Here is a 19358-nt window from a genome sequence, read left to right as displayed (position 1 = left end):
TTACCAGCCTGTCCAAGTGGAGATCCTACAAGTTGGAAGAAGCCCTAAAACTGGGCTTTCCCAGATTCCTGGGCTCCTATCCATAGTCTATAGAATTTAAAGAATTTCCTCTGAAATTCTAGCCTTATTATTTGGTTGCAACAACTGCCTTTAGCAAACCACATTACCTGGGATTTATTATGGCTTTGGGTACAAGGTCATACCATGCTAAGAGTGCCATATTCTTGCATTAGCCACAGGGAAAATCACGAGTGAGTATCACACGTTTGGTTTGCGGGCATGGTCATTTACCTTCTGGGGCATGAAACCAGGAGGATTGATCCTGGCATGAGTGGTGTTAACATACCACACTGTCCTAGCTCCTTCTACCCAGTGGTCAACACCTTGTCTGGAGAAGAATCTTTATTGGTTAATGAATGAATGAATGAATGAATGAATTTAACAATATTCATGAAGAGCCTGTTATGCCCCAGGCACTTTGCTGGGCATGGTCACAGTTCAGGTGAGCAAGATGGGCATGATCTCCTCTCTCAGGGAGCTTAGAGTTGAATGGGGAGATACTCACACCAGAGTCCTGACCCCAGCACAGAGGGGGGTCATGAAGGGCATGCACAGGGAGCCACGATCACATTCGCAGGAGGGGCTTAGAATAGAGTGGACAAGGAAGGCCTCTGAGGGGTGGCATTTAACCTCTGGCCTGAAGGATAAAAAGGTACCATCGTTGAGAAAGGGAGGTCAAGGGGTGAGGGAAAGGGGCCAGTGACCTCAGAGAGGAGTGGTTTGTACTTTACAGGGAATGCTTTGAGGTGATTTATCACATCCCCCTGGTGTACTGACTGAGCCTTAGCTCTCATGGGGGATTTCCAGACTCAGTGGATTGCGGGAAGCTATTTAATCGGGGGCTGAGTGTCCTTGGGGACCACACGTCCTCTTACCATTACATGCAGGTTGACCTTAAGGGGGTCTCTTGGGAATTCTTGGACACAACCCAGATCCCAGCCCCTCTAACTGCCTCTCTCCAAATGAAGGCTGTTTTCAGCTCTACTGGAGAAAGGATCCAAGGAGCTTTGGGGCTGAAAGGTCTGTGCAGGACACTTCTGCCAGGCCAGAGTGGCAGGAGGCTGGGCCTGGGCTATTCAGCCGCCAAAGAGCTTGACGCAAGGGGGCGGAGGCCTCCAAGTGTGCGGAGGGTAGCCGCGGAAGCGTAGGTCGTGAATCCCAACGCCGGTTCTCGTCCCCCTGAATCCCTCCGCTCCTCGTCCCGGAGTCCTCAACATAAAGGCGGGGCAACCCAGTGAACCACTGAGGAAGGGGTGTGGTCCATGTGCGCGTGTGCGTGCACGTCCGCACGCATGTGCACGCCCACACGCATGCGCGCTCCTTAATCCAGCGAAGGTGGGGCAGAGAGTCTTTTTACGGACTCTCCAAGCTTCCTTAAAAGTCTTAAGAAAATTCCTCAAAGGCTCCATTTATCTGTTAGAAGGTCAGTTTCTTTCAGTGGTGTTTTATTTTATTTTATTTAAAAAAAAAATTTATTTATTTATTATTTATTTATCTATTCATGGCTGTGTTGGGTCTTCGTTTCTGTGCGGGGGCTTTCTCTAGCTGCGGCAAGCGGGGGCCACTTTTCATCGCGGTGCTCGGGCCTCTCACTATCGCGGCCTCTCTTGTTGCGGAGCACAGTCTCCAGACGCGCAGGCTCAGTAGTTGTGGCTCACGGGCCCAGCCGCTCCGCGGCATGTGGAATCTTCCCAGATCAGGGCTCGAACCCGCGTCCCCTGCACTGGCAGGCAGATTGTCAACCACTGCGCCACCAGGGAAGTCCCAGGGGTGTTTTATATCAAGGTTATTTACATAGATTTTGCTGGAGGGAAGGGTATTGCTTATCCAACAGAAAGTAAATCCACGTTTCTCGTGCCTTTTTCTTTTCTTCTCAGGAGCATTTGAGAAAACTCAGCATCTATCTTTTTGGAATCTGACTCTGAGTTCCAGTGTCTCACGTCCCTGATTACAGTGACTTCTAACTCATGGCTCATCCAGATCCCTCACGTCCCAGGGTAAGCACGATTTTACTTCTTGGTCTATCCTTTGGGGACTCACAGGACATCTTATTGTAAGTAATGTCAGATGAGATTTCGGGAAAATATCGCCGACTATAAATCAATGCCTTGGACCTTTGGGAATATTCCTTCTTGCATTTTCTCTTGGAATTATGCAGTTTAGTCCCCATGGGTGTGGTTTAGCAAGCTCTCACACTAGAAATTTATTGAAAGTAATCCCCAACACGACTCCAAACTTTCTTGAACATCTCTGTCAGCAAAAAGAATAAAGTCTAGTTTTTTATCCCCCCACTAATAAATGCACATACCGTCCAGTTCTCCTTCCTACCCCAATTTAGGAGAGAATAAAGTGTTACAGCCCTAGGTTGGGGTCATTGCTATTTGTCTCTGTAAGGTCCTGGGATCCACTAAGCCATCGCTGAACTCCGTAGGACTTGATGGGCACCTGCTGTGTGCCATGCCCTGTGCTAGGCGCTGGGGATATAACGCCATTCAGGATACAGCCTCTGCCTTGGGGAAACTGAGGTCTGCCTGAGGAGAGAGACAGGTAGAGAATTAACCACAGAATGAAATGACAAAGACAAAGGGAGATATATATATATATATATATAAAAATACAGGAATATAGGTATATAGTTATATAATATAATATATATTATATATAGGTTTATATATAATATATATTATGGATAGGTATATATTATATATAGGCATATATACATAATAGGAATATACAGATGGAAGAGGAGATCCTTCTGCAGTGGGGTGGAGGAGGCAGTGGAGTGATTTGTCCCTTGGGAGACATGTGGCAACGTCTGGAGACATTTTTGATTGTCAGAATTGGATGGGGAGGGGCTACTGGCAACTAGTAGGTAGAAGCCAGGGATGTTGTTAAGCATCCTGCAACGCTCAGGACAGTGTACTCCAAGAAAGAATGATCTGGCCCCAAATGTCAAGAGGGCCAAGGCTGAGAAACACTGCTATAGGGTGATGTTTAAGTTGGTCCTTAAAGATGACTGGAGTGTGCTAGGCAACAACCAGGGAAGGTCTTTTCTGCTCAAAGGCTTCACTCCATCACTAGCTTTGGGGACCCTGGAGTGGGCAAGACAGAGAAGAGGTGAGGTTCTGGGTTTGGTGGGGGTGGTCAGCTTAGAGTGGTGGTGTTCTTGGGTGGCTTCAGAGCCAGCTCCAGGTGGTTCCTGCACCCACCGTGGTGCAAGTCAGGGGTAGCTGGGCAGGAAAATGATATTTTCTCCTTTTGATGGCAACTCAAAAGGGAGAATTGAGGAGTTTGTCATTCTCTTGGCCCTGAATAGGGTAGGTGGCCAGCGTGCCAGGAAAGGTACCCTGGAGAGAACAAGAGCCGGGAAGATAACCTCCCACAAGAAGTGACAACTTGGGCTTGTGATTTGCAACACAAATGTGAGGTGCTGGACCATTGAATTCTTAGCTAGAGACTTTTAGGTGCCAGCCATTAAACCTGTTCTACCCCTAAATCTGGAATGAAAGGACGGTACTATCGACTCTGCAAAATGTCTTTGGATTGATGCTAGGAAAATGTTCTTAAATGAAATGAAATAGCATTATCTGAATGGTCCTGCCAGTAACCAAAAGGTTGGCCCAAATAGGTAGTATAATTAAGGAAACTGAGACTCAGAGCAATTCAGTGCTGCTCTGTCCAGAGTGCTGCTGATTGTGAGAGTGGAGAGTTGTTGACCAAGGCTGAGCTGTTCGCTGAAGTTGTCCATAGTCCTTGATTGGCTCTGCCCTTTATCCATCTGACTGCTGTTCTCACCTGCGCTGGCCTTCGCTTGTTCTGTTCTCTCATTTATCACCACTGTGAGAACACTCCAAGGTATATGGAGAATGAGATCTCCCACAATACCTCACCCTAAGACAGTCGTTTGGTTTTGTTTCCTGCTGTTATCCATATAGACTGATTGATGCAAAAATAATATAACTGGCCATTGAGTTCTTTTTCACAGATAATGTGTTCGTCCATGTTCTCCCATAGACCCTGTGAATCATGTTAATCAGCACATGTTATTCCATCAAGGTCATGTGCTATTATTTACCTATCAGTTTCCCTCTTTGAACATTTCAGAGGCTTCCAGAATTACAGTATCCCAAATAACATTGTAGTGAGTATCTTTGTGTAAATAGATCTTTTGCTCCCTTTCAAAGATTTCTTTAGGATACATTCTCAGCAGTGGGATTAATGCATCAAAGGCTATGAATATCTTCATGGATCTCGATATATATCGTCAAATTGCTTTCCAAGAGTGTAGCAATTTACAAACAATATGAATAAATGAGTATAGCAGCTTGGCAAAATATTGCCAGCATTGAATATTATTATTTTATTTTCAAGCTTATTTTGCTGATTTAATACATGTAAAAGGATCCCATTAAAGGTATGTAATCTGCCTAGCATGATGCTTGACACATGGTAGTTGTTTTTGCTAGTGTTTTCTCTTGCAGCTCATACCTTTCCTGATCCTTGGACTACAGCCTAGACCTTCTGTCTGTCCTACCTCCCAACTCCTACCCCCTGACCTTGATTGCCATCAGTCTCCAGTGAGTGCCTGGCCTTGGCTTGGCCCAGCTTCATGTAAATGTTAGCCATTCATGAGAATATTGAGCATCTGGGTTGAGCCCACACGTAACACAGTGGTTAAAAGACGGGTCATATTCATCTCTTGTCTCCTTAGTTTATCCGCTGTGTGATCTTCGATAAGGTACCTAGTTTTTCTAAGCCTGGGGTTGAGATAATGTATGTTAAGCAAGTAATATCATGCCTGGATACAGAGTAAGTAATGTTAGTGTTAATAATAATAATCTATTTTAATAAGTCATGTCAGTCTTCGAGATAGGTGACATTACTGTCCTCATTTTAAAGATAAGCTGTTGAGGCTCTGAGGAGTTGAAGTACCTTGGCCAATATGGGGACCCTAATGCAGAGTGACCTCTAGCCCCTCCCCTCTGTGACATGGGTGAGAGGACCCCATGGGTGGTAGGAATATTCATGAAAACCCTTTCTACAGCAGGACAGCCAGCACTAACTTACCTTTACATGGAAATGCCTTCAAACTACATATATACAGCCCTCTAAACCCAGAGTAAATGCATTTCAGGTTGCCCCTTATCCAGGTTGCAGACATGCCAGCAGCCACTCCAGTGCTACTCAATCTGAGGGCAAGTATGGTGGAGGAAGAATTAGAATGGAAAGAGAGATGAATCTTAACCAACTGTGGTTCCCATGTCTTCCGAAAAATTTACAAAAACATATGACCACGTGCACTGACTGCCTGGGGCCTTGGAAAGAGTCGGGCAACATGAGGAACCTTGAAGCTGAAGTCTCATTAGCTTCACGGTACATTAGCCACTGGCCTGATCGCTTGACTGGCAGTTAACCAGGAATCGTATGGGCTAGTTACTTTTGATCGCTTGTCGCTTTTCTCTGAATCAAAACTTTGTCATTAGCATCGTTTCAGTCTGAGAGTTACTGCCAGGGTGGAATTACTCTAATTAAGAGGAAAAGAAAAATATGTTGCTAGTCATTAATTGTTCTTGATTAGAGGGTGACCCAGTTTGAGGTTAAGCGAAGAGGACTGAGGTAGTAATTTAGCACTCTGGGAGGTTTGCAGAGATTTTTGTGAGCTGGAGAAGTAGCAGCTGGATCCCAAGATTGCCGTCTGATCTGAATTCTTAGCTACTTCCAAATAGATGTGTAAGAGATCTTCGGGAATGGCGTGCTAATTTCTAGAATGAACGCAAGCAAGGAGAGGGTTGGAGGTCTATGAATTGAATGCGATTTACACTGCATTCAAGTGCCAATAGAGAAAGCCTTTCCTATCTTAAATGCGAAAATATTATATTTTCATGTTTTCTTGATTTGAGGATCCAGGCCTTGACTTGTCAAATTCTGAGAGAGCAAGAAACTGTCACAGCAATTTCCTAGCACTTCGCATTCCCCCTCCTTCACGTGGACCCTTTTTAATTCACCTAAGGAGAAATGGGGCAATAAAAAGATTTGGTAGAAGAGAAGGAATTGGTCTTCTAATCTGGTCTTACTGCTTCTCTAAAATCCATCCACATTATACCCCATCAGAAATGCCCTAAGAGGCCACAGAGTAATGAAGGGAGTGTAGTTTTAAACAAGCTCTTCATGTCATGATCCATTCGGTAAATGTTTACTGAGCGCCTACATTCTAATTCCTGGAGTTAAGGGCAGTGAAGAAAATGGACAAACATCCCTGGCTTTGGGAGCTTACAGCTGGGAGTAGAGCAGAGAAAATAAACAAAAGAAATAACTGAATCATATGTTTTAGATGGTGATAATTGCTATGGAGAGAAAGTGAAGTGGGGAAGGGAGATGGGGAATGTCGGGGTACGGGTGGCCGTGGGGTTGGAGGGTTGTAGTTTTAAATGGAGTGATCATTTCTGGGAAAGCCTTGCCCAGGAGGCGACATTTGTGTAACGCCTTATAGGAGATGAGAAAGTGACCCCCACTGGTGTCTGGGAAAGAGCGTGTGGAGGGGACAGCCAGTGCCAGGGCCCCGCAGCAGCCATGTGCTGGTGTGCTGCCGAGATGAGGTCAGGGGTCAGCCATGGGGCTGAGGGGGCAGGGCCTCGAGGGCCCATGGTGAGGACCTGGGCTTGGATGCCGAGTGAAGTGGGGAGCCCGTGGTGGCTGCTGAGCGGAGCTTTTGTGAAGGAAGCCCACGGCCCTCTGCAGCCTCTGCTGATCTGAGCTGTGGCCCGCACGGATCTTGGAGGGGTGTGAAAGGGGCCGAGGTATGGAGAGTTCCCCCCGTGGATGGGCCTGACACAGAGTAAGGACTAACAGAATGGAAGCCGTTATTACGACCGACGGTCAGACACTTTATACTGAGGTGTAAGTCATTGACATTAGGTACTCTCTTTAAAGCAGATTTGAAGGGGACAGAGAGAGAGTTTGAGTCGTTGAAGAGAGGGAGGGAGAGGGAGGAAGAAGCAGCCCCAAAGAGGGGGGCAAAGGGAAATTGGGCTGCTCCCCACCCGCTCTGTTCTTACCACACATTTTCCAAGGGCGGATCCCAAGCGCCAGTTTGGATATTCGTGCTATTCGGAAGTCCTTATACTACATGCAGTATTGTATAGACCTTGATATCAAGTGTAGCCTTGATAAATCAGTGTTAAAAGAGTGAATAAATGCCATCCAGTTTACAGCATCTTTACGGAGCTAGTCACGCCAGGCGCCCCCATCCCCTCCCCTGAGCCACTGAGTCACTGCTGACTGGAGGGCGGCTGGAAAAGGATTGATGGCTCCAGGATTGCGGCCGAGCACTAGGTGCTCGTGATAATGGTCATTATACCTTGGTTCTCTTTGAGTTTGAATACCTGTTGGTATCTGTCAGCTTCTAAGTTTCATTTTAAGGGCGAAGCTGCAGGAGTTACAAGATGTGGAGGCACCTCTGGGCTGCAAGGAAGGGCTGCCCAGGCCCCCAGGGACCGCACACCTTCCTCTTTCATCTGCGAAGGCTCCCTTGGCCCCGGAGACCATGCACGTTTTGGAGAGCTGCAACTTGATAATTTTTTTGTGGTCCATGGCTGAGTTTAAGGAAGAGGTGGTGGCTTGTAAAATTTTTATTTATGGCATGATTTTCAGAATTCAGTGTTTGCAAATACTGGCAAGGTTGGATTTATGAAAGTGGAGGCTATTTTAATACGTTCTCCACACAGTTTAATATGTTGCCCCGATGGAGGTCTTAGAATTTGGCTGCAGCGAACGGCATCCTGGGAGCTGCTTGTCCTCAGTGGGCACTTTCCAGAAACTGTTAGGCCTTGCAGTTGAAAGGCTAAATGGCATGCATTCAACTTGTAACTCACATGGAGATCTCAGTTTGGTTGAAGAAAGTTTTGTTTTCCTGGGTCTGTTCTTACTTAGTAATTCGATTTGGGTTTAATTAACATCGCTTAGTGATTGTTTTTGCCTCCTTAACATTCTTTAACCTATTAGCCTTGAAATTTGAAGGAGTTATCTCAAGTGGATAAAGAATAATCTTTTTTCTTAAAGACAGTTTCTTACGTGGGCAAGATGATAATTCACAGTTATTTGCAGTTGGTATCAACGGGTGGAACAGGGGCCAGGGGTTGGAGCAGAAGCCGTGAGGGTGGGTGCTGCACCGGTCCCCCGAGACCCCTGCCTGCCGGTGCAAATGCAGGGTTGGGCTGACTCATTAAACCAAAATCTTGATCCAGTGTGTGAACATAAAAACCTTCCTGGTGTATTTTTGAAACTTGAGCTGCCCTTTGCAAAAGAGGTCTTGCATTTATATTTTTAAGAGAAAGGCTGAGTATCTATGAGGCATAGATATGATGGATCATCTTAGAGAGAGTCTGTGTGACAAGAGAGGAAGACTGTCGTACATTCAAGCTTTTCAGAAATGTGTAGAGAAACCCAGTGATAGAAATAATCAGTAGTTCCTAGGTCGGGAACTGGTGTTCTTTAAAATGGGGTGTATTCGAAAACAGGAACCTAGGAAAAAAATTCATTGGCCTGATGATGGATTTCCCCAATGTGAGCCCCAGTGTAGCAGAAGTGTTGGAAGAAAAGCAACTCCTAAGAGGAAACAGGCTGTCCCAGTTGTCCAGGGCCTCTTAGGAGACATTCTCAGAGGACTTCCTCAGGAAGCAGAGGTCAGTGATATACACTTGAGCTTGGGCCCAAGTAGCTGCGTCACGGATGATCTCCTTGCTCTGGCAGGTCTTAATGATTTAGTGAGGAGCTCAGATGTGGGTCGGAATCCTGGCTTCAGCACTGACGGATCATATGACCTTGGACAAGTCATTGACGGATCATATGACCTTGGACAAGTCATTCAGTCTCTCTAAATCTGTGAAATGGGGATAACGGCCATGCATGGCTCTCAAGCGGTTGTTGGGATGAAATGAGACTGTGTGTGTTAAGTGCCCCAGGTGGTGGCTCTTGGTTCCCTCCTGGCTTCAGCCACTCGGAGCACAGCCAGTCAGCCTCTCCTTCAGAAAGAGAAGAAGGGTCATTCTCAAGAGAGATAGGATAAGTCAGCCTGCCTTGGAGACCCTCATTCTTAACTTAGAGGTGTTTGTCCTGGAAAGGCCCCTCTGTCTTCCCTCTGGCAGAACTGGGCATCTTGTGATTACAAGGAGAGCCTGGGCTTGGGCTTTGTGGAGCGTCCTGGCACTCAGGTTCCTTCTCTGTGTCCAGCAGACAAGTCTTCATGTCTCCCTAGGGCCTTGGAAACGAACTGGGAAAGGTGAACCATTCTGAGACCAGAAGTGCACGGGACCCTGGGCAGCTCTCTAGGGTGTGGGTGGAACGTGGCTGAATCCAGGTGTTGCTTCTGCGTGAGCCAGACAGAGAACGCTCCCCCACCTCTCACTGAGCGGTGCCTCTTGTCTCCTCAGTTCTGCTTGAGGGATTAGGAGCCGCCTTTAAAGGCATCATTAACTCTCCCTGGTGGAGGTGTGATCATCTGTCATATCCTACTGCTGCTTTAGCATCACCCCCACTCCCCCACCTGCAAGGGGGTCGTGGAGGCTGCATCTTGCTTAGTAGTGAGTGACATGACAGCACAGCGAGGAGTGGAAGTGTGAGCAGCACAGAAGTAACCAAGAGTCAAATATTTAAAGGTTTAATTTTAAATTATTGTTAAAGGCAGGGAGTAGATGATGAGATGTGTACTGTTGGGTTCTGGGTTGATTTTCCTTATGTGCCCTTTGTTCTTCACTCCTGTTGGTAAGAAGAGGCAAAGCACTTATTGGGTCCTTTCCATTTTTTTCTGATTTCATCTCCCCATGCATTTAGCTTTTTATTTCCAAAAGCAAACAGTGAGTCTGAGGTGGGGTACAGATTGTGTTTAGAAGTTCTATGTGTGTCTCTCCTTTCCCACAAAATGGGTGAAAACGGGAGTCCCCAAACCAAGTTCTATTCATGTAAAGTCTACCAAGAAGGGCAAACAGAAGGCAGGACCAAGAGTAGTGTCTTCATTGCTCTTCCCTTTTGCTCTCAAAGGTCCCACTTTCCAAGATGCTCTCAGGGCACAGCAAATCACAGCCGTCTCCATCCTGTTCCACACAAACGTAAGGAAAAGGGCAACGTAAGGAAAAGGTCAGACTGGAGAGCCTACAACCTTAACAGAACTTTAGACTTTCAGAGCCAAATGGATTTGTCCAATTTCATTTTTCCAAGGGGGAATGGAAGGCCCAGGGAGGTGCAGTGACTTCCTGTGTGTCCCACAGCACCCACCTTATGCTAAATCTGGAGATAACAGTGAGGATCCCAAGTGTGGGCTGTAGAGAAACAAAAGTGGGCAGACCCAGAACCAGAACTTTTTGTTCCTTTTGCAAGGAGGGGATTGCTGTTGTTTCACTTACACATCATCTTGTATGCGGGAAAAAGTCTTTAAAAACCAAATTTGATCATTCATAGCTGAATCTCCATTGCCTACTTAGTGGAGGAAATCAATGCAATATGATAGAAAAAGTTCTGAGGCTGGGAGTGGGATGGGGACGGGTCAGAAGACCTAGGTCAAGTCCCAGATATGTGATGAGGCAGTCATTCTCTCTTCTTGGTCACTAAATCCTCATTTGTACTATGAAGGGTTGGACTGGATACTTTATAAATTAGATGGTAAGACTAAAGTTCTGGAACTTTTTGATTGTACAAGCAGCATTAGTTAGGACATAGTTTCTGCTGTGTGTGATAGAAGTAAAAAAAAATAACGGTGGTTTAAACAGGGTAGACCTGTATATATTTCTTACATAAAAGGTCAAGCTGTTATGGTGGCTCTGCTCTCTGACATCATCAGGGGCCCAGGCACCTTCTATATTGTTGCTCTGCCAACCTTATACTGTTCCCTCATCCTCACAGTCCAAGATGCCTCACCACCATGTCCATGTCCACATTCTAAGCAGCAGAATGAAGGATGGAGGAAGAGGAGAGGGAGAACCCCTTCCCTTTACAAGCATGGCTCAAGAGTTGCATTTACCACGTTTGCTCAAACCCTGTTGGCCAGAATGTAATCCCATGGCCGTACCTAGATGCAAGGGAAGCTAAGAAGTGTCACCTTTATTCTGGCTGGCCATCTTCCTAACTACAAGTTCTAGTTTTATAGAAGAAGAAATAGATATTGAGGATAACTATCAGTCTTTGTCATGTATCATGCTTGAGACAGTATAGAACACAGAATCCTCTATTGCCTGCATCAATGCTCCGTGAGGCATGGGAGGACTCAGCTGGGAATGTCCCTGATATCCATGACAAAAGTCCAACTTGGAGGAATAATTGTGGGTCTCAGAGACCTTGCTGCTGAAACTCTGTTATTCACATAAATGGGCAATGGTTGGAAACTCATTTCGGGAGAATCTGCCCAGTTCCCGATGCTCACCTTTCTCCGAGCTTTACTTCTTGTTGTCCGACATGGCAGCCATGTTTGTACTTAATGTCCTACCCATCAGTGGCCACAGACTGAAACAGGTATGGACACCTGACCTATGCCAGGCCCTCATATCATTTCTCCTGGGTATTCAGAGCTGTGACTCAGAGAATCATGTTAATTGGGGGCCATTTGTTTGAACTTGAGTGTTATAAACTCAGAAGTGGGGACACCATCTTTTGTCACGCGTGTGGGGAATCAGAGGAAGCTGGTCCTCGGACAGAGAAGGATGAAGCAGGTGTTTGGAGAGAGCAGCTTCTGAACACTCTGGGGCCTGAGAGAGAAACTGGGAGGGAGCTGCTGATTCCTGGTGGCTCCACAGATAGTGATTCAGTTTCACATAAGGCTAGAGGCGTTCACTCCTATTAAATTTATTGAACGTACATCATGTATATATAGAGAGAGCTTTTTTTTTTTTTTAAAAAAAAAGAACTCCTAACCTGACCAGTTTTCTTTTTCTTTTTTTTTTTTAAAAACAAATCTTAAAATCTTGTGTACCATCTTAACAGCTAATGGCTTGCAAATTTCAATTTTCTGCTTGTCACTAAGAGTGACAACTCAGAAGGGGCTATATAAATTGATTCACCTAGCTAAACTTATCCAAAGAAGGGCGCTAAATAGGTCGGTCAGTGGAAACCAAAAACCACAGTGTCTTTTTCCAGATAAAACAGCAAGAAATCCACATAGGAAGGGATGAAATGCAATGCAGTTGCTCAGAAGGGAGACTGAAAACAACCCCTCTTCATTTTAAAATATCTCCCTCTAACTTCAGTAAACATGTGGATTTGAAAAAAGATCATACGTTGGTATTAGAGGACAGAACTCACTATACATTTATAACGACTTCAGAGGAGAAAAAATAGATAGGCAGGTCATCAACTTGCTTAAATAAAATTTAAGAGTGGAGATTCTGATGAGGCATAGAGTCCATGCTGTGAAACTCCCATGTGAAATATGAAATCCACTAAAAAGAATATGCTAGAGCTGGACTTCAATTAACTGGAACCTAATTAATCAGAGCTTTCAATGATTATTGTACTTAAACCTACTTAATTCAGGGATATAATAAAGCAAATCCAGTCCTTGGGAGTGTCCTAGCTTTAGGCTTAAGAATTGTTTTTCCCTCTAGTACTTATCTCGAGCCATAGAATTGACCAAATACTTGGATTTTAGAGTGAGTAAAGACCTTAAAGGCTGCCAAGTGCATGGGTTTTCATCCTTGGCTGCATATTACAGCCACGTGGGGAACTTTTAAAGATCTGGGTGTCCAGGCTATACCCCATACCAATTAAATTTGAATCTCTGGCGGGTGGGACCTGGGCATCTATAGTTAAAAAAAAATTTCCAGTTGATTCCAGTGGGCAGTCAACTTGGAAAACCAGGCATCTTCTTCTATAGCTGTCCCCAGAAGTGAAGTGACCGAGTCAGATTGCCAGCTGGTACAGAACCAGGACTGTAATCTAGGACTTTCCAAACCAGTGCGACCTCTTCCCCACTGAACCACACAGGCCTCAGCTACACAGCGTCAGCATGCGGCACCCCGCTCTGACCCCTAAGCCAGTGCTCCTGCGACTTTGATGTGTCTCCCAGTCACCGGAGATCTTATTACATCCAGGTGATGCTGATGCTGCTGGTCTGGGTACCACACTTGGAGAACCACTGCTCTAAGCTATTGTAGGGCTCGCCCTTTACCCACAAGCACACCTGCTCAGCACCCAGGGCAGAGATTTGGACTCTTCTCATCTTCACTGAAGGACACAATTGCTGTATGTTGCAGTATCTTCGTGTTTCTCCAAAAGCCTGGGAAGCAACTCTGTTCACATAGAACCTAAGAACCATCCACAGATGAAGTGTTCTTTCACGCTGAAGGATTCCATAGCTGTTGTACTTTGCTGAATTGCAACATTTGGCTGCATCATTCCAGAGCAGGGTTTTTTCCTTTTTTTAGCTTATCCCTGAGAGAGTGAAAGATGTGCTTCATAATGGGCAACACCAAGGAGGTTAAAGTTCGTTGACAAGGACCATTCGTTAGGCAGGATGAGTGTCTGAGCTTCGCTCATCAGTCTACACATGTGGCCCATGATGGAAAAACTGACAGGCAGTAGAATGAAACCTGGGCACCTGCGGAAACCAGGCCTAATCCCATCCCATAAAACAAAGTGGAAGATACGCGAAAATGGTTGAAACCTGAAAGCAGATGGCTGAGTTCCTTCACATTGGGCTGTAAAGGGGAACCTTTGTGACAGTGTATTTATGGGTTTGGGGAAACCTGACAAGATGTTGCTGTAAATGCCAAGAAATACACAGAATGGTGATTTTGTTATTTGAACACATCTCATGATGACTGCAGCTTTGGGAGGATGGAGAAAGGTAGCTGCTGTGTGTGTGTGTGTGTGTGTGTGTGTGTGTGTGTGTGTGTGTGTGTGTGTATGTTAGTTTAGCTCACACTGCTATAAGCAAGACTGACTTGGTGGATGGGGGAAAGGGCTGCCGAGGGAAATTTCCTGCAAATGCTTTAGCAGGGGCAAGCTGACCATTTGGTCACTGAGGGACTCGATGTTGGGGTTTGGGAATGGGGGTTGGGGAGTTTGGGCTTCAGTGTTCTCCTTAAAGAGCTGCCCAAACCAAAAATGGGTCCAAAAGCCACCGACTAAAGCAAGTGTATCTTTGGCCATCCCTGTTCCAGGCCATTCCCTTGCTCTATGAGACCATGATCTGTTTGCATTATGCATTTTAGCATCAGTACCTAGAGCGATGCTGCCTTCTTTGTATAGGTATCAAGCAGTGATTAACATCTTTCACTGGTCAGCCGATAATTCCTCATCTTTTAAGGTTTTATCCTTGCTCCTGGCCTGACCCACAGAATCCTTTTGATAGATAAAAAGAATTTCTTAATATGCAGAGGAGTAGCTAACTGGACCTTTGAAAGCTCTTCTCTCTAAAAAAAAAAGTCCCATATGTATTATTTAGAAATCCATGTTTAAAATCCTTAGAGCCCTTTCTAATTGTAGTCCTGAAACAAGCCTGCAGACTGTGTGGCTGGGGGGAGGGGCGGCCCTTTTGTCTCCGATCTGAAGAACACGTGCTCTCCGTTTCAAAGCGGGTGCATCAAGCAGGAAGATTTTCAATTGTAGTTTAAACTGAGTGGACCCCTCAGATTTTCCTGGAGCTTGTCGGAATTCTGTTTCTGGGAAGCTGCATTGTGATAGAGAAAGACAGGGGAGCGGGGAGAGAGGAATCAGAATGAGAAACATGCAAAGGGAAAACAGATGTCTGGAAGTCACATGCCGGGCCCCTCATCCGCAGTGTTTGGGTAAACAGGGCCGAGTCTGGAGAAGCAGCTTTGGATGTGAATAGTCAGTGTGAAAGGGAAGGACGCAGTGGCCCTGGAGCGCTGTCCCACCTGCCAGGTCCCAGACTTCAGACAGCAACTGGAGCTGCCCTCCGGCCTGGGGACGGTGGCAGGGGAAGGGCTAGCAGTGTGCCCTCTGGAAGGAAGGGAGTGAAGGACCCCTCACTTCCCACCCGATTCCCCGCGGAGTTCTTCCAGGCCCCAGGATTTGCTGGCACTGGCAGGTCCACCAAAGGGACTCGGCTCACTGCTGGGCACTGCCCCTCCCCCCAGGCTACCTTTCCTGCTTCCACTGTCGAAATTCACAGCTCCAGTGTCTTGTCCCTTCAGTAGCTGCTCCCTGCCGGACGACAGATGCCAGGGTCAGTGAAGCCAGCGGTGGATCTCCATGCAGGTCCATGGTTCTCAACAAGTGGTCCCTGGGAACTTGCAGAAATGTAAATTCTTAGGCCCTGGCCCAGATCTACTCAGGGGATGGGACCAGCCCCTCGTGATTTTGCAAGCCCCTCAGGTAACCTGTGCTGAGGTTTGAGAACCACTGATGCAGACTTTTAGGAGCCGTACTGGTGTTGGAGCAGAGAAGGTCATTTGTGGACAGAGGTGAATTTCTCGGTGGGAGTTTGGGGGAACGGTGGCAAGTCAGTGGAGGGGGTAAAACTTAGGGGAGCAGCTGGGCCCCTTTTCAGGCCTCTGGGTGACTCCCTGTTTTGCCCGTGTGGGAAACCTACTCTTGGCCATGTTTAGTGGAGTTGGCCTTGGGTAGGTGATGTCGCTGCTGATAACAGGGTTATTCTAGCCTTGAGAGGGTTTCCCAGGGAGCAGGTGGCACAGCCCACCCCACTGCCAACACCCCCTTCCCATCACTCTTTATTTTCCAGCAGGGTGTGGATGCATCTTCTCTTGGGGCTGTCTTCTTTGGAGTGGTTCTCACTCTTCCCCCACACGTCCCAACACACACACACACACACACACACACACACACACACACACACACACACACACACACACACTGCGAGTCAAGGACACAGAGGGCATCCCTACATGCTTTCTCTTTCTTCTCTCCTGGGAAATGAGCCCAAGAGAGGCAGGCAGCAGAGTTTCTTTGATGAAAACTGTGTAAAATGTTGCTCACGGAGTTGCTTTCCACATGTTTTGGCTGTAGAATTTCCAGTTGCAGATTACATAGCGCATGTGTCTACTTAACTCCTCCTCGCCCTCAGTCCTGAGTCAACTGTACCGTATTGCTGACGCTCGCCTGCTGCCTGGATGATGCTGATTTAAGAGGGCATATTTAGCTGAGTCTTTGGCTGGACCCGCTGGCCCACGGTGATCTCTCCCTCTTTGGGACTTGGGGTTAGGGTTTTGCTTTTGGGTTGTAAGGGCCAAACTTCCCTTGGGTCGCCCACACGTTCTGGGCCTTCTTATAAGTGTAACTAGAGGAAGCTGACTACACCCTCTTCATCCCACATCTCTCTCCCTGGCAGGAGAACAACAATTTAATCCTGACCTTTCTAGAATGATCTATCCCAGTAACCAAGGGGCAGCCATTAAAAGATAAGAAGGCTCCTTTCCTCTTGAATTGGCTCCCAGGGTGGAGCTGAGGAGAAACCATACTGCATTTTTGGGCGGGGGGGATCGTGCTGGGGAAAGATTAAGTTACTAAGAACTTTAACTAGCCTTCTTTGTTATCATTCCCTGTTGCAATTTGTCCCAACTCTTCAATAAAGCACTTTCTAAATACCTGCCCAGCCGAGGTCAAAGTTTTGGGGGGACTGAATGGACAGAGTATAAAGGGGTAGGGGCTGCCCCACCCCAAATCCTTGGTGACTTCAGTGGGGCCGGGCCATCCTAACTGTTGAATGATCTACATTCAAGCTCAGTGGTGGCCCACTGAGTCCCTGGGAGGAGCTGGAGAAAGACCACAGGTGGGGAGGAGAGCTTCTCGGTGGGAAAGTCAAGAGAAGCAGTCCAGGTGGCCTGTGTGTCACAGACATCTTGTACCTAAGGGAACAGTTGTCTGGGAATCCAGGCAGAGCCAAAGAGCCAGCCTCAAGAAGGGCAGAATTGGAGGTTGGACCTGGAGCCCCGAAGGTGGCTTTGGGGACCACAGGAGTTTGTGAACTTGACTCTGTGTCCCATCATTTATTTCAGGGACTCTGCTCTCTGTTTCTCTGCTCCTTAGTTGCTTTCTCTATGGACCTTTTCCCCCCAACATTCACTCTGAATAGCTTTGTTTACCCTTCCAGATCCATCTTTCACCCTTCCATACCCTGCTCTGTGCCCTGGGGTGGCACAAAAACCATTAAAACATAGAAACAGAGTTTTTTTTTACTCGTCAGGCAAATGAATGACACAGCAGTGAATAAATCCACTGAGTTGTTCCCAGAGGAAGAAGAGCTAGTTTTTTTTAAAAAAAGACTCAGTAAGAGGGTTTCAGGACAGTAATGCCAATTAAGGATCAGAAACAAGCCCTCTCAGTAGGTCGGAGCCTGATCAGTTGCAACAAGTCCCCTTGTTCACTGGTGAGGAAGCAGCCTGCAGTAAGGGTCCAGTAAGGACCTGGCCTCCCTGAGTCACTCGGAGTTCAGTCGGTGAACAACTTCAGCTGGTCAGAACCAGCTGTGACACCACGCAGATTCAACGTTGATCTCTTTTGGGGCAAAGTGCCGCTGCAGGGAGGACCTTTTCCCTCCCCACTTGAATGGGTGGCCCACTGGCTGTGGTTTGGTTTGGCCAGTGGAGGCGGGGCTGGAGAACGGGGGCAGGAGGAGGGTGGAGTTGAGGACTTACCCGCCGGCTCCTTTCCTGCTGGCGGCTGCAGGCGGGCTGCCACCTCTGCCCAAGGCAGCCTCTCCGTTCAGCTCCCCTCTCCGGGTTCTGATGACGTCAGGCCTAAGGGTGGCAACGGTACCGGTGTTACCAGCTCTCAGGTACCACACCGTCCTTTGTTAATTTCCCTAAACCCTGCCCCCAGCTTTGAACATAATCTCTTTATCCAGTCTTTCTCAGATTACTCAGTTTGAGCGTAGAATCCTCTTCCTGCCAGGACCTTGACAGGTTGGTTGACAGCTACAACCTACACTGCCTGATTTTTTTCCTGCCTTCTTACTCATACCTTTTATATCCTCCCAACTTAACTTGCACGTGGTGCATCACGGTGCTGTTCTCTGCGTTACAACTTTCAGCTTTAGCTCCCACTGCCAAAGGCCTCGGTCGGTTAACATTTCTGAGCAAGTGTCAGATGGGTCAGAGCCTGTTCTTATATCTGGGTCACATCATCCATGCCTGGCAAACCTTTAAATCAGCTAATTTGTTCACATACTCTTAGTTGCATCTCTCATGTCTGAGGGTGGAAGGAACCCTGTGGTACAGAGAGTGCAGGGTGGGGGCTGGGTGGAGGTGCTCCCCCTAGGTGGGGAGCGGCCCTGGCAGAGGCTGTGATTGACGTAGAACTTTTCATACATTTCTGTCTCCTCTCCCTTACTTGTAGGCTCCTTGGGGGCCAGGACTGTGTCTTGACCGCCTTTGTATTCACCCAAGTGTCTAGACCAGTTCTTTGCTCGGTGAGCCTGGGTGGGTGAGGGGCTCCTATTAGAGACCCTCCCATCCTCCTGGGAGGATCAGCAGGCTGCCTAGTTCAGTTACGAGGGAGGAGAAATGGCTTTGCAAAGTGTCTGTTCACATTACCTCTTCCGTTTCTGTAATGCCTCAATCATCTTTCCCAGCGTTGGATCCCACTCCCAGGAGATTCTTTTTCTCCCCAGCTCTGCAGCAGTGAGCAGGTGAGCTGACAGGGCCAGCGTGGAATGGGGAGTTTACCTTCCTTGCTGTGTACAGGTGCCCTCCTCCCAGAAACGAAGTACGTGGGGATAGAATCCATGTTTGCTCTGTGCCGGCGCTGAGCCCCTGCCAAAGACTTTCATCGTGAAGAGAAGGGGAAGTAGCTGACATCGATCAGCACCTACCTGGTCTCAAGCACGTTCCCAGCAGTTTATATGTTATCATCTTGTTTAATCTTCCGAGAAACCGCATGGGGTCGGTATTTCTCTCCCCATTTTATAGATGGGGAAACTGAGGCTCAGATCAGTTGCATTCCTTGCTCAAAGCCAGGACTTGGACCCTCATTTCTGTGATTGTAAACCTTTGCCATTTCCACTCAGCCACATTTACAAACACCAACGGTGTGAATGGCCACCTCTCCTTGCTGGCTGGCTTTCCACTCCCTACCCGCAGGCAGGTTACCAGCTGTCTCTCCTTCACCCAGATGCTGGACAGTTTGGAGGAACTTGAGGGAGGGACCTGTCTTAGGCATTTTTCCCCTGTGGCAGTGCTTAACATATAGTAGACGCTATAGTAGGCGCTCGTAAATCCACAATAAATTGAGTTGCAAACAGAGGGATGGGAGGTAGTCTTGATTAGGTAATTCTTTTCGAGCAGGACCAGGGTGGAGGAGAAATGGCTATAAAATAATTTACCCGGGCTATCATC

At 47.2% G+C, this 19358-nt stretch overlaps 1 long non-coding RNA gene across 1 annotated transcript; it reads right to left on the bottom strand.

The window, feature by feature from the left end:
- Nucleotides 1-1525: 1525 nt before the first annotated feature.
- Nucleotides 1526-15030, bottom strand: LOC309630965. Its single transcript, XR_014245981.1, has 2 exons — nt 8910-15030; nt 1526-8879 (listed from the first exon to the last, which is right to left on the bottom strand). It is a non-coding gene; the product is annotated as an uncharacterized lncRNA (long non-coding RNA).
- Nucleotides 15031-19358: the final 4328 nt, after the last annotated feature.

Source organism: Balaenoptera borealis (assembly GCF_965194805.1).
Source record: "Balaenoptera borealis genome assembly, chromosome: 6".
Lineage (NCBI taxonomy): Eukaryota > Metazoa > Chordata > Mammalia > Artiodactyla > Balaenopteridae > Balaenoptera > Balaenoptera borealis.
Note: the sequence above shows the minus strand (reverse complement) of the source record. Positions and strands in the feature narration are given on the sequence as shown.